This window comes from Pongo pygmaeus, chromosome 19 (genome assembly GCF_028885625.2).
Source record: "Pongo pygmaeus isolate AG05252 chromosome 19, NHGRI_mPonPyg2-v2.0_pri, whole genome shotgun sequence".
In the NCBI taxonomy this organism is placed as follows: Eukaryota; Metazoa; Chordata; class Mammalia; order Primates; family Hominidae; genus Pongo; species Pongo pygmaeus.
Window position 1 is genome coordinate 83,089,620 of NC_072392.2, and position 15,134 is coordinate 83,104,753.

General features: G+C 42.2%; 1 pseudogene; it reads left to right on the plus strand.

Annotated features, from left to right (window-relative positions):
* Positions 1-808: 808 nt before the first annotated feature.
* LOC129018192 (monocarboxylate transporter 7-like) lies at positions 809-3,685 on the plus strand (annotated as a pseudogene).
* Positions 3,686-15,134: the final 11,449 nt, after the last annotated feature.

Below are 15,134 nucleotides of genomic sequence, written 5' to 3' on the forward strand. Positions count from 1 at the left end.
ACTCAGGTATTCTTGCTATGCTAACTTTTGCCAACATTATGGATGACTTTAAGTGTATGCGTAATGAGAGGTTATTTACGTCTCTTCTCCAGCTCATTTTTAGGATCTGTCCTCCCTAACCCCCACTTTAGGAATTCAGACCACCTTAATAATAGGCTTGAATTCCTAGCTGGGCACATATGCAGTGGTAGGGCTTTCTTGACACATGCATTCCAGAATAATCTAGTAATTTGCAATTGTTCACCTGTTATGTCCTCTCCTTTTTCAAAAGAGCTACATTCAACGTGGATTTAGATTATGCTAATAAAGACAGCATTCTTACCTGTGTGCAGATCATCTCAAAACAAAATTTTTGGCCAGGCACAGTGGCTCATGCCTGTAATGCCAGCCCTTTGGGAGGCCGAGGTGGGTGGATCACCTGAGGTCAGGAGTTGGAGAACAGCCTGGCCAACATGGTGAAACCCTGTCTCTACTTGATACACAAAAAACAGCTGTGCATGGTGGCACATGCTTGTAATCCCAGCTACTTGGTAGGCTGAGGCAGGAGAATTGCTTGAAACCAGGAGGTGGAGGTTGCAGTGAGCCAAGATCACACCACTACACTCCAGCCTGGGCAACAGAGCAAGCCTCCATCTCAAAAAAAAAAAAAAAAGATTGAGTACATTCATAATGCTGAGTATAATAAATTTCCACAAAACTTATAATCAAATCTGGATCCATATTTCTTCTTGATGGCTTCTCCCGGGTCTTGAGTCCATTATTGACCTTATATTTTATTTCTTCTGCACTCCTGCCTATTCAAGCAATCATGGCTCTGAAGGAGCGCATTGGCTGGAGATACAGCCTCCTCTTCGTGGGCCTACTACAGTTAAACATTGTCATCTTCAGAGCACTGCTCAGACCCATCATCATCAGAGGACCAGCGTCACCAAAAAGTCATCCAGGAAAATCGGAAAGAAGCGCAGTATATGCTTGAAAATGAGAAAACATGAACCTCAATAGACTCCATTGACTCAGGAGTAGAACTAACTACCTCACCTAAAAATGTGCCTACTCACACTAACCGGGAACTGGAGCCGAAGGCCGACATGCAGCAGGTCCTGGTGAAGACCAGCCCCAGGCCAAGCGAAAAGAAAGCCCCGCTATTAGACTTCTCCATTTTGAAAGAGAAAAGTTTTATTTGTTATGCATTATTTGGTCTCTTTGCAACACTGGGATTCTTTGCACCTTCCTTGTACATCATTCCTCTGGGCATTAGTCTGGGCATTGACCAGGACTGCGCTGCTTTTTTATTATCTACGATGGCCATTGCAGAAGTTTTCGGGAGGATCGGAGCTGGTTTTGTCCTCAACAGAGAGCCCATTTGTATGATTTACATTGAGCTCATCTGTGTCATCTTATTGACTGTGTTTCTGTTTGCCTTTACTTTTGCTAGGGAATTCTGGGGTCTAATGTCATGTAGCATATTTTTTGGGTTTATGGTTGGAACAATAGCAGGGACCCACATTCCACTGCTTGCTGAGGATGATGTCGTGGGCATTGAGAAGATGTCTTCTGCAGCTGGGGTCTACATCTTCATTCAGAGCATAGCAGGACTGGCTGGACTGCCCCTTGCAGGTAATTTAAATACATAAAATACAAACGCTTGTCTACTTTCCCTTATGAATTGTGCTAGCTTCCTGTTCAAGCCATAAAAAAACTTACTGCTGTTTTATATTTCCATTGAATTTTAGAGCTGCCAGGGATTAGAGATTACTTGAGCCAGCCCTCTTGATTTAAATATGAGGAAACTGGCCAGGCGTGGTGGCTCATGCCTGTAATCCCAGCACTTTGGGAGGCCGAGGCAGGCAGATCACAAGGTCAGGAGATCGAAACCATCCTGGTTAATACAGTGAAACCCCGTCTCTACTAAAAATACAAAAAATTAGCTGGCATATGTGGTGGCGGGCACCTGTAGTCCTAGCTACTCAGGAGGCTGAGGCAGGAGAATGGTGTGAACCCAGGAGGCGGAGCTTGCAGTGAGCCGAGATCACGCCACTGCACTCCAGCCTGGGTGACAAAGTGAGACTCTGTCTCAAAAAATAAATAAATAAATATATATTCTTTGGCCTTCAGTTTCCACATATATATATATATGGAAACTGAAGGCCAAAGAATTGAAACCAAAGGTCAGATGGTAAATTAGTGGTTGAATCAGGACTGGAAGCTGTGTCTGTAGTCCAGACTGACCCAGGCTTTTATTTATTTATTTTTTTGAGACGGAAATTCGCTCTGTCACCAGACCGGAGTGCAGTGGCCCGATCTCGGCTCATTGCAACCTCCTCCTCCTGGGTTCACGCCATTCTCCCGCCTCAGCCTTCCGAGTAGCTGGGACTACAGACGCCCACCACCACGCCCAGCTAAGTTTTGCATTTTTAGTAGAGACGGGGTTTCACCATGTTGGCCAGGATGGTCTTGATTTCTTGACCTCATGATCCGCCTGCCACAGCCTCCCAAAGTACTGGGATTATAGGTGTGAGCCACCGCGCCAGGTCGACCCAGGCTTTTTCTATCACCTTGCCTTCTGTCATGCTAGACAGGAACGCATGGATTTATCACCTTCAGAGCCCACCTGACTTTTGGAATGAAAGAAATATCGGACTTCTGTAAGTCATCTTCACTTCTTAGGAAAGGTATTTGGGAATAGAAAGCAGCACTCTGTAAATACCTAATTGATTTGTATAGAATATTTCTTTGTAAGAGGGACATAGGTATGTTTCATAGCTTAGATCCCAAATGGGTCTTTAAAGTGTTGTGATTAGAAATTGTACCCCCTGTCAAAAGATACCTACAGTGGGCCAGGCGTAGTGGCTCATGCCTCTAATCCCAACACTTTGGGAGGATGAAGCGGGCAGATCATTTGAGGTCAGAAGTTCCAGACCAGCCTGGCCAACATGGCAAAACCCCGTCTCTACTAAAAATATGAAAAGTAGCCAGGCATGGTGGCAGGCGCCTGTAATCCCAGCTATTTGGGAGGCTGAGGTGGGAGAATCGCTTGAACCTGGGAGGCGGAGGTTGCAGTGACCCGAGGTCGTGCAATAAAAACCTAAAGTTAATTTAAGTGAAAATAATACAGTTCCTTCCTACCAAAGAATATTACCTTTTCAAAGAAGTATGCATCTAAATGTCCCCGGTTTTAGATTCTCTGCTAGGACAGACTTAGCCCAAGGAGAATATATTGTGTGTTTGTCTCTTTCTCCTCTCCAGTCTAGTAAAGATTTCTGCCTTTAACACCCATTTTTCTTTAGAAACACAAAAGAAAACAACGAAGGCAATGAAACTGAGAGGCTTCTGAATGGGATGGTCCCCTGGGTGAGGGGCTTATGTCTAGGAAGGATGCTGCTAACGGACGCCATGCTCTCTTCTAGGTTTGTTGGTGGACCAAAGTAAGATCTACAGCAGGGCCTTCTACTCCTGCACAGCTGGCATGGCCCTGGCTGCTGTGTGCCTCGCCCTGGTGAGACCGTGTAAGATGGGACTGTGCCAGCGTCATCATTCAGGTGAAACAAAGGTAGTGAGCCATCGTGCGAAGACTTTACAGGACATACCTGAAGACTTTCTGGAAATGGATCTTGCAAAAAATGAGCACAGAGTTCACGTGCAAATGGAGCCAGTATGACACACTTTCTTACAACAACAGCCACTGTGTTGGCTGGAGTGGGATGGGGTGGGCCCAACGGGGACACAAGGAGGTAGAGGAGCTAACCCCTCTACTCCACTTTCAAAACTACATTTTAAAGGGAATGTGTATGTGAAGAGCACTACCAACATTGCTTTTGTTTTGTTTTGTTTTAAGCTTTCTTTTTTGCTTGTTTTTAAAGCCAAAACAAAAAACAACCAAGCACTCTTCCATATATAAATCTGGCTGTATTCAGTAGCAATACAAAAGATATGTAGAAAGACTCTTTGGTCACATTCCAATATTAAAATAGTGACATGAACTGGCAAAGTGGTTTTAAAAGCTTTCACATGGGATAAATGATTTTCTTTCTTTCTTTTCTTTCTTCCTATGGTCTTGTCAGAATAAACTACTGTCTTGAATAAAACAACATCCAACCCAGGTCATTGAAATGAAATTGGCCAGTCAAAAAAAAAAAAAAGACTTCAATAATTTAAAAACTTCCTAATTTTCAGAAATATGAATAAATAGTTTTTGTTAAACCCTTTGTAAAATACTGAGGTTCCCATTAACAAATTATGGCCTCTGCTTGCTGGAAATGAAGTATAGTTTAAGACCAAACATTTTACTAATAAGCAAATTTTAAGTATACATATAACTTGAACTTCATAAATGTGAAGATTACCACTTTTTTATATGGCCAGTCCTTACCAGAAGTATTTCAGTACAGAATATGCAAAATGGCATTTCCTGTTGCTTTTAGTTATGCAGAAATATGTGACTGTAGTGTCTTTAATTTAAACCACTATTTATTATTAAGTTATTCTAGGATGATTAAAGTAATCAAAAGAAATAAAATCTGAGACATAAGCAGCATTTTTACCTCCTTTCTGCAGTCCTTTAAATGCCTCACAGAATATGTCTTATCTTGTGAAAATACTTTAATAAAAGGCCAAGTTGTCATGATTCTTCCATTTGATTAAGGGCAACATGCGCTATTTAAAGGGGAAAAAATAATGGATAGCAAATTGCCTTAGCTTTCAAAAATAATTTGTTTTATCATCTAAGAATACTTGAGGAACTTCTTTGATCAGAATTATATTTCATTGAACTGTTAAGGCATTTCTGATTTAAAGAAAAAACCATCTAATTGTTGAAGCATTTCTGTATTTCACATGGGGGTAACAGATATTTATGTTATAGTGAGTTACAAGTTGCAATTTACATCTTCTATAACTCATGACTTGATTGTTCTAAGTTGCCAGAGGTATCGGGTAACTGGTCATTTTGTTGTTGTTGTTGTCGTTTGTTTTATTCTTTTTTTTTTTTTTTTTTTTTTGGAGTTACACTACATGTATAGTATTGCTCACGTTAGCAGTTTTCTGTAAAGAGGGCAACTGTCAGGATAATAGGTGGACTTTTTACTCACCTATTTTACCACAATCTCACCCTGCAGGTGATGGTCAGTGCTTGCTGCTCCATCTTTACTCATCGTTAATGTTAATTTATGACAACTCAGGGGGAAAAACATAACAAGCCTAGTTTGGTTACAGGTACACACAAGCTTGAATATTTCTCTGCACTGAAATGAAAACTGGCATAGTTCATCACCACCTGCTACATTTTCTAGAACATCTTATCAGGCATAGAAATAGGACAATCTATAAAACTTTGGGGAGGGTGGGGAGGAAATGACAAAGTGTCTGTCAAAAACAGGCATAACCTAAAACAAGGTGGATACAGCAAATCTCTGCCACTGCTTGAGAAGAACTTCGAGCTTGTGGCAGTTTTGCAGACTTACATGACTTCAGCACTTTACAACGTATTTTTTACTATGAATGTTCAATACAATTTAATATTTATAACTGATTTCAGAGGGATCTGCTCCATGTCTATTCTGTTATCTGCATGAAAACAAAATGTATGCCAAATTCAGTATGTCAATAATCAAGGTTTTAAATGTTTGGAAGAAAATAAAAACAAGATTGCTGATTTGTTCTGTGTTAGTGACATTTTGGTACTTCTAGATTTGCAATACATTTATGGCTTTTTTATTTAAAGAGACTGATTTTCTTCTGTTATAAGATTTTTTTATTGACTCTCACAGCATTCAGTATTTGATGCAATTAAAGTTACAAAAACTCACCAAAGATTCACTCCAAATAAATAATTTTTTAAGGTTTATCTTCTGCAAAACCTTTTAACTCTACCAGAGATATATAAAGTTTCCCAAGAAGTGTCTACTGAACTTTTTATTTATTTATATTTACTAGTATTTTTTTTTTTTGAGATGGAGTTTCACTCTTGTTGCCCAGGCTGGAGTGCAATGGCACAATCTCAGCTCACTGCAGCCTCCCAGGTTCAAGTGATTCTCCTGCCTGAGCCTCCCGAGTAGCTGGGATAACAGGTGCCCGCCACCACGCCCGGCTAATTTTGTGTATTTTTAGTAGAGATGGGATTTCACCATGTTGGCCAGGCTGGCCTCAAACTCCTGACCTCAGGTGATCCACCTGCCTCGGCCTCTCAAAGTGCTCGGATTACAGGTATGAGCCATCGTGTGTGGCCTGAACTTTTAAATCATTTTTTTTGGTCATTGAAAGCAGGACAATTTTATTTTATGTTGAGTTTTTCATACAAATTAAAGCACCTGAGAAAAAGACTAAATAATTCAAGAGAAATATTAAGTAATGAATAACAGGAGAGGGAAATAAAAATTAAACAATATAATCAAATGAAGAAGCATGTTTTCATCCAAGAATTAAGAATGAAAGCAGCGATGGTATTTACTTATTAATGAAAAATACATGAATGAAATGATATCAGGGTAGCCAGAGTAAGCCTATCAGAAGTCATAACGGCAAATAGTTAAAGACTACAACCAGTTACAGAATCGTTCCAAGAACTGTTGTAACCTGTAAGTAAACAGCACAGACTCTACATGCCAGGGGTTGGCAAACTTTTTCTGTAAAGGTCCAGATAGTAAATATTTAAAGTTTTGCAGGCCATGAGGCCTCTGTCTAGTCAACTCTGCCATTGAGGGCCAAAAGCAGCCACAGACAATATATAAATGAACGAATGTGGCAATGTTTCAATGGAATTTTATTTATGGATACTGAAATGTGAATTTCACAAGATTTTCATATAGGAAATATATTTTTTTCAATCACATAAAAATGTTCACACACACACACACACTATTAGCTCTCAAGCTGAAAAAAAAAAAAAATTCTAGCTCCTTCACCACACATCTGTAACACTGGCACAGGTCAGTACCACCAGAAGCGAAGCTCTGAAAACTAACAGTCCTGACTCATGGGAAAGGATTCATTGTGGTCAAAGTAATTCTTAGATCATAACTGCCCCAAAATAGGAAAGATCAAGCAGCTAACACTTTTGTTTTGTTTTGTTTTGTTTTGTTTTGTTTTGTTTTGAGACAGAGTCTTACTCTGTCACCCCGGCTGGAGTGCAGTGGCACGATCTTGGCTCACTGCAACCTCCACCTCCAGAGTTCAAGCAATTCTCCTGCCTCAGCCTCCCAAGTAGCTGGGATTACAGGCATGCACCACCACACCCAGCTAATTTTTGTATTTTTAGTGGAGACAGGATTTTGCCATGTTGGCCAGGCTGGTCTTGAACTCCTGACCTCAAGTGATCTGCCCACCATGGCCTTCCCAAGTGCTGGAATTACAGGTGTGAGCCACCATGCTTGGCATTATAGCTAACGTATTTGTTAATTATGTTTTCTTTTTTTTTTCCTTTTTTTTTTTTTTTTTTCCTGAGATGGAGTTTCACTCTTTTTGTCCAGGCTGGAGTGCAATGGTGCGATCTTGGCTCACTGCAACCTCCACCTCCCGGGTTCAAGTGATTCTCCTGCCTCAGCCTCCCGAGTAGCTGGGATTATAGGTGTGTGCCACCACGCCCAGCTAATTTTTGTATTTTTAGTAGAGACGGGGTTTCGCCATATTGGTGGCCAGGCTGGTCTCGAACTCCTGACCTCAGGTGATCCACCTGCCTCGGCCTCCCAAAGTGCTGGGATTACAGGCGTGAGCCACCACACCAGGCTGTTAATTATGTTTTCATTTCTCCTGATTAAAAAGATTCTGCTTTAAGCTTGTTGACTTCAAGAGGTTTCAGTATAAACCTTATGTAGACTTTCTCTCCCCAGAACTAAAATTATTCTAGTTATAAAAATGAGTTGGGCCAGGCGCAGTGGCTCACACCTATAATTCCAGCTCTTTGGGAGGCCGAGGCGGGTGGATCACCTGAGGTCAGGAGTTGAAGACCAGCCTGACCAACATGGAAAAACCCCGTCTCTACTAAAAATACAAAATTAGGCGGGCGTGGTGGCACATGCCTATAATCCCAGCTACTCAGGAGGCTGAGGCAGAATTGCTTGAACCCAGGGGAAGGAGGTTGCGGTGAGCTGAGATTGTGCCGTTGCACTCCAGCCTGGGCAACAAGAGCGAAACTCCGTCTCAAAAAAAAGAGTTAAGATCATGTACTCTTTTAAGACCTATGCATCCGTAACTAATACAAAATGTGTCCAAACCTTTTAACAACGTTATACATTTTATACTCCAATAACATGTAATGTAGCTTTTGAGCATTTATTTGCCTTTCCCTTTGCTTAATACCTGGTGATAAAACAGAAAATGGATTCTATGTCAGCATTCTTGTGGCGCATATTCAAATCACCAGGTGGTATTTATTACATTTAGATTTCCATACTCCAATTCAACTATTGTAAATTAGAAATCATCATGATCCTTTAGCTGGGCATGGTGGCTCACACCTGTAATCCCACCCAGCACTTTGAGAGGCCAAGGTAGGTGGATCACTTGAGGTCAGGAGTTCGAGACCAGCCCAGCCAACATGGTGAAATCTTGTCTCTACTAAAAATACAAAAATCAGCTGGGCATGTTGGTGCAAGCCTGTAATCCCAGCTACTCGGGAGGGTGAGGCAGAAGAATCACTTGAACCTGGAAGGTGGAGGTTGCAGTGAGTCAAGATCGCGCCACTGCACCCAAGCCTGGGCAACAGAGCAAGACTCCATCTCAAAAAAATAATAACAATAAAAAATAAGAAATCATGATCCTTATTTTCACAAGTTTGCAAATATGGGGCTCATGAATAAGGAACTAGAGTTTAGAAACCATTGCCTTTAAATCTTTAAATGGTGGCCAGGTGTGGTGGCTCATCCCTATAATCCCAGCACTTTAGGAAGCCAAGGTGAGTGAATTGCTTGAGCTCAGGAATTCAAGATCAGCCTGGGCCACATGGCGAAACCAAAATTAGCCAGGTGTGGTGGCTCATGCCTGTGGTCCCAGCTACTCGAGAAGCTGAGGTGGGAAGATCACTTGAGCCCAGGGGGCAGAGGTTACAATGAGTCCAGATGGCACCACTGCACACAGCCTTGGCAAAGAGTGAGACCCTGTCTCAAAAAAGAAAAATTGTAATGGTTATGCACATTACTTAAAATGACCTATTTAAGGAATTCAGATATGTTACACGCAAAAATGATCACTGCTATAAATATACATTGCATTGAGAAAAGAGAAGCTGCCCTTGTTTTCAGATTTGTGTTTATATTGCATGTGTCCTGAGGGCGATCATAGGTAGAGCTGGGCCAGCGGCCGTTGCATAAGTAAGGAAACTGGGTCCCCCTAGTGTTCAGTTCTCATAATGACTCTCCAAAGGTGCAGAACAAGAAAAGTGGCAAGAGAATTTACAACTTCGCTATCCATGTAACAACTCACACCCAAATCAAAACTACTTCAATGACTATCCGTTTCCTACAGGGAAAATTAGATGGGAAACCTGATGCCCAGAACATTTCCCCAAATATTATTGAGAAAATACATATTGTGGCCATGTATTTGTGTCATTTATATGCCTTTCCAGCAACTCAAGAACAAGCACACTAACTTCCCTAACAACTTATACACCCTGGAATTCAACCAAAACTTTAAGTACCTTCTCTGCATCGATACCTCCCATTCTTAGTCCCAACTTTGTCCCTGAGCTCCTGATTTACATCTGCCTGCATGGCAGGGCATGGATATAAACCAGGCATCTTCAACTTAAAATCTCCTCAGCAGAACTCTGGATCTTCCTCCTCAAACCCACTCCTCCACACATCCAATCGGCTCTCCTTTCTAAATATATCCAGGTGCTGACTGCTTCTGCCAACTGCACCAGGACCCTTGATCCAAGCCAATATCATCTTAGCTGGATTACTACAGTAGTCTTCTACCTGGCCTGCCTGCTTCCACTCTTGCAACACGCCACCCCATCTTAATTTTCCATACAGTAGCCAGAGTCATCTTCTTACAGCACAAGTCTGACATAAATCCTCAGCAATGAGCCCTGCGTGAACTGCCCGATGGTATTCCTTTTCCCTCTGCTCCTGTTACACTAGCCTCACTGGCTCTTTTTTTTTGAGATAGAATCTCGCTCTGTTGCCCAGGCTGGAGTGCAGTGGCATGATCTTGGCTCACTGCAACCTCTGCCTCCCAAGTTCAAGCAATTCTCCTGCCTCAGCCTCCCGAGTAGCTGGGACTACAGGCGCATGCCACCACGCCTGGCTAATTTTTTGTATTTTTAGTAGAGACGGGGTTTCACTATGTTAGCCAGGATGGTTTCTATCTCCTGACCTCGTGATCCGCCCTCCTCAGCCTCCCAAAGTGCTGGGATTACTGGCGTGAGCCACCACGCCCAGTCCCCCCCGCTTTTTATTTTTATTTTTATTTTTTGAGATGGAGTTTCACTCTTGTTGCCCAGGCTGGAGTGCAAAGGCACAATCTTGGCTCACTGCAACCTCCACCTCTGGGTTCAAGTGATTCCCCTGCCTCAGCCTCCCAAGTATAGCTGAGATTACAGGTGCCCGCCACCATGCCTGGCTAATTTTTTTGTTTTTTGGTACTTTTAGTAGAGATGGGGTTTTGCCATGTTAGCCATGATGGTCTCAATCTCTTGACCTCGTGATCCGCCTGCCTCGGTCTCCCAAAGTGCTGAGATTACAGGTGTGAGCCACGACGCCCAGCCTCTCTTATTGTTTCTGGAATTGTTCTTATTGTTGCAAGCTTCAGGCCTTAGCATTTGTGGTTTCCTTTGCTTGGTACTCCCTTCCCTGAGATGTGTATGCAATGTGACCCTTCAATTTGATCACTTCCAAATGCCACCTCCCTAGGGAGGCATTCCTGTCTATCCTACTCAAAATGGTACTTGTTTCTATTTGTTTACTTTGACATTAGGTTATAACAGCATCCACTTTGGGAGGCTAAGGTGGGCAGACTGCTTGAGCCCAGGAGTTTGAGACCAGCCTGGTCAACATGGTAAAACTCCTCTCTACAAAAAATACAAAAATTAGCCAGGTGTGGTAGCACGTGCCTGTACCCCCAGCTACTTGGGAAGCTGAGGCGGGAGGACCACTTGAGCCCAGGAGGCAGAGGATATAGTGAGCCAAGATCACACCACTGCACTCTAGCCTGGGTGACAGAGCAAAACTCTGTCTCAAAAAAAAATTAAAAATAAAAATAAAACAAAGCATCTGTTTACTCCTTGACTCTCTGTCTCATCCACTAGTGTATTAGGGTAGGAGTTCTTTGTTCACTGCTATATTCCCAAGGCTTTGAGCAGGGCCTGGCACCCAGTAGGTGGTGCTCCATGAATATTGTTGAATGAAAAAATACATGAATGAATGAGTTACAGACTTTTTTCCCCTTTAGTTACACAAGAGAAGAAAAAGATATCTATTGACAGTTACAGCTCAAGAGAGTCTATGCTGCTATGAAACAGCTGGATAACCATAGGACACTGAAAGCACTGTGCTGAGAACTCACTGGTTCAGCATCTGAGGATGGATGGATCTCAGACTGCCCAGCAATAGTGTACTATATGGGTGGGTCAGTTGTAAAGAAGAAAAAACTGATCCATGAGCAGACACTAAAGAAAACAGTGGGATGAAATCAATACTGGGTTAAGTATGGCGGTCTGTGAGTTTGAACATATTGCCCCAATAGATTTTGTTTTAACTAAACTATTTTCCAGTAGACATTTTTTTTTTCATAATGCTTTCTTTTAATGCCTCAACTAGTCGCAAGAGCTTTACTAAATATTGCAACTCTTGGCTGGGCACGGTGGCTCACGTCAGTAATCCCAGCACTTTGGGAGACCAAGGCAGGCAGATTGCTTGAGCTCAGGAGTTCCAGACCAGCCTGGACAATGTGGAAAAAAATCCCATCTCTAAAAAATAAAAATAAAAAAAATACACTGGGCATGGTGGTGCACACCTGTAATCCCAGCTACTTGGGAGGCTGAGGTGGGAGGATCACTTGACCACGGGAGGTTGAGGCTCCAGTGAGCAGTGATAATGCCACTGCACTCCAGCCTGGGCAACAGAGTGAGACCCTATTTCAAAAATAAATAAATATTGCACCTCTCTTTGTTTGGTACTAAGGCAGAACTGTACGTAGACTGATTTCTCCAACTTTGAGCAACCCCAGATGGCTCTACTTGAACAGAAAAGAAATTGACAGTTTAATCGTGTATAATCCCTTGTAAACAACCTGGGGGGAAAATGGTGAGGTTCTCGCTGATGATATTTTACTTCAACGAGGTCATGTAGCACAGTGAAAACAACGAATAACTCAGCACTAGGGAAACTTGGGATCTGATCCCATTTTTGCCATTGGTTAAATGACACGCAAGTTTACTCGGCTGCTGCAGGCTTGTGTCCTCATGCATGAAATGGACTAAACAATCTCCACATTATTAATGCTTTATGACTCCGCTTTCCAAAAATGGAAATGCATTTGAAGACAATACCAGGCCCTTGAAAATGAAGAGGGAAGGGTAAAAAACAAGCTGCAACAGAGAATAGTATCAAGCTTTTAAAGAAACAAATTAACACCGAAGTCAGAGGCCCTTACAGTGTCTACATACACCCTTTCAGCTTGAATGTCAGCACTGGCTGTACTGAGAGAAGATTTACATGACCTTTTCCTGAAATAAGCCTTCCTCTCCTAGTAACTCAATATCACGGCTACATTTTTCCAGGTACACTAGAGTTGGGTACTGCTCTAGAGCTGCACTGTCCAATACAGTAGCCACAAGCCACATGGGGCTGTTGAGCACTTGAAAATGTGGCCAGTTGGAAGTAAGATGTACTGCAAGTGTAATATACACACAGGAATTTGAAGACGGTACAAAAAAAAAAAAGGATATAAAATATTCAGCATTGATACTGATTGAAATAATATTTTGGATGCATTGGATTAAATAGAATATACTATTAAAATTAACTCCACCTGCTTCTTTACGCATTTGCTAATACGACTACTAGAAAAATTAAGCTTACATATGTGGCTTGTATTATATTTCTGTTGGACGGTGCCACTCTAGATATCAGAATCTACAAAGTGACTGAGATTCAAACTCTTCAATGAAGCACTTTTTTAAATGCTCTACTCGAGAGTTAATTCCACTCACTGCTCTGCTGCCGTCGCGGTCCTGACTTTCCAAGGCTGTGCCCAGAGCACGGCACACGTGGCTCTCCCACAGGCAGGCCTGCACGGCAGGCAGCAGTGGAGGAGGTTACCCTGGGTCGCTGACGCCAGGGGAAGCCAAGCGACCGACCCCACACTTCTGAGCCCCGCCGGGGAAGTCCCCGGGCGCGGAAACAGGTGGTGTGCCGGCTGTTCGCAGCTGCTGGGCCCGCCCCGCCGCACCCGCCCGGCCACAGCCGGGGACAGCGACGCGCTTCCTGCCCGGGAAGGGCCCGAGCGCAGGGCCGGCTATAGCGGTCCCGCAGCTGCTTGCTTCGATTTTAGCACTGCTGCTCCCAAGAGGGAGCAACGCGGCCCTCTGTCCCTCGTAGGGCTTGAAATGTAAATTATTCATATCAGGGGAATGTGTGCTTCAAAAAGCAAGCTGGACAAGAACCGACGGGTAATCCTCGCCAAATTCTTCTATTTAACCCTCACCATTAAAAGTCTGAGGCCTGAAAAATCTCTTGGCTGGAGAGATATTAACTCCACAGGTGACCGGGATCAGGATCTACGACATAAATGAATCAAATTCACTGATTTCTAAGATTATTAAGACAGTAGAAAATTATTAATCCTTTTTATTAGTTCAATACTTCATTCAGCATTTGCAGAGCAAAATCTGCTTGGATTTATTTAGTGAAAATTATCTTTTAAAACTACAAAGGTTTAACCATAGTACATAAAATTTAGTTGTAGTAGGCAAATTATATTTTTAAGCTGAACCCTAAGAAATTGTCCAAAAATGTGTACAATAGTTATACATAGCACTTATGATTGCTGAATAAATGCATCATATAAAATTTATGTTTAGTTCAGTTTTTAGCAAGAGTGAACGATTTCTTAGATGATTTTTCTCCTGGTCTCATAGTGCAGAGTATTCACAAATGGACCTTATATCTTCTCCAGACAACCGTCATCCCCAATTTATTCACCTAGGCAAATCTTAGTTCAAAAAAGTTTGTGAGAAAGGCTGACCTACAGGACTAAAACCGTGCTTACCTTGTAGGAAAATAAAAGAAAATGTAATTGAATGGACAATAATTTTTAAAGCACATTATTCAAGGAGGAAATAAGTCCTGTAACAGAATCCATAAAACACCATGCTCCATCAGCCTCTTTTTGCTTATAGAATGACTAAGTATTCTCTCCAATTAATTTTAATAGCAAACCACCATTTCCTAAAATGACTTAAATGGGTTCAATCAAGTAGGAGAATGAATCCAAGGGAAACCACTGACCAGGGGTATAAAATGTGCCTTACATCATATTGCATACATCAAACAATGAAAGAATTTAGGCTTCAAACTACAAGAAAAAAAATACCTTTAAGTCTTACCCTCAAGGTAAGATAGGAAAGTGGGAAATGCTGTCTGCTCACTGGCATTCCATAAAATATTCACTGTAATTTCCGGATTTCCAAGATACATCTATCTAGCAGAGGTGGTTTGTCAAGTCTGAGCTTTTCCACCTGTCCACCCCTGTAGCAATGGGGCTGATGTTCACACCCTGCAGACCATCATCAGCACTCATGGCACCGAACACATAACCCCATTAAACTCTCTCCCTGACTCAGGTAAACACTTCACAATGTAAGAAGGTGAGAAAGACATCATTACTGAAATAAACCTGAAAGCTGCTCTAAGTCTATAGAAAAAGTGTAACACTCACAAATATAAATACCATTACACACTATTTGTAAGATCCCTCATAAATGTTATGGCTGAGACCTGCAACGGAACTCCCACCACCAAATGTCGTGGTAGTGTAAGGACCATTGTTATTTTCACTTGCAAATATTCCTGAGAGGTCATATTTGAAGCTGCTAAAAACTTAAAACAGGAATAAGGTGACAACCAGCAAGAGAAAAAAAATGAGGTAATGCACTCGAGAGAGTAAGGAAGGCTCACGGAAGAGGAGGGCTGTGGTGA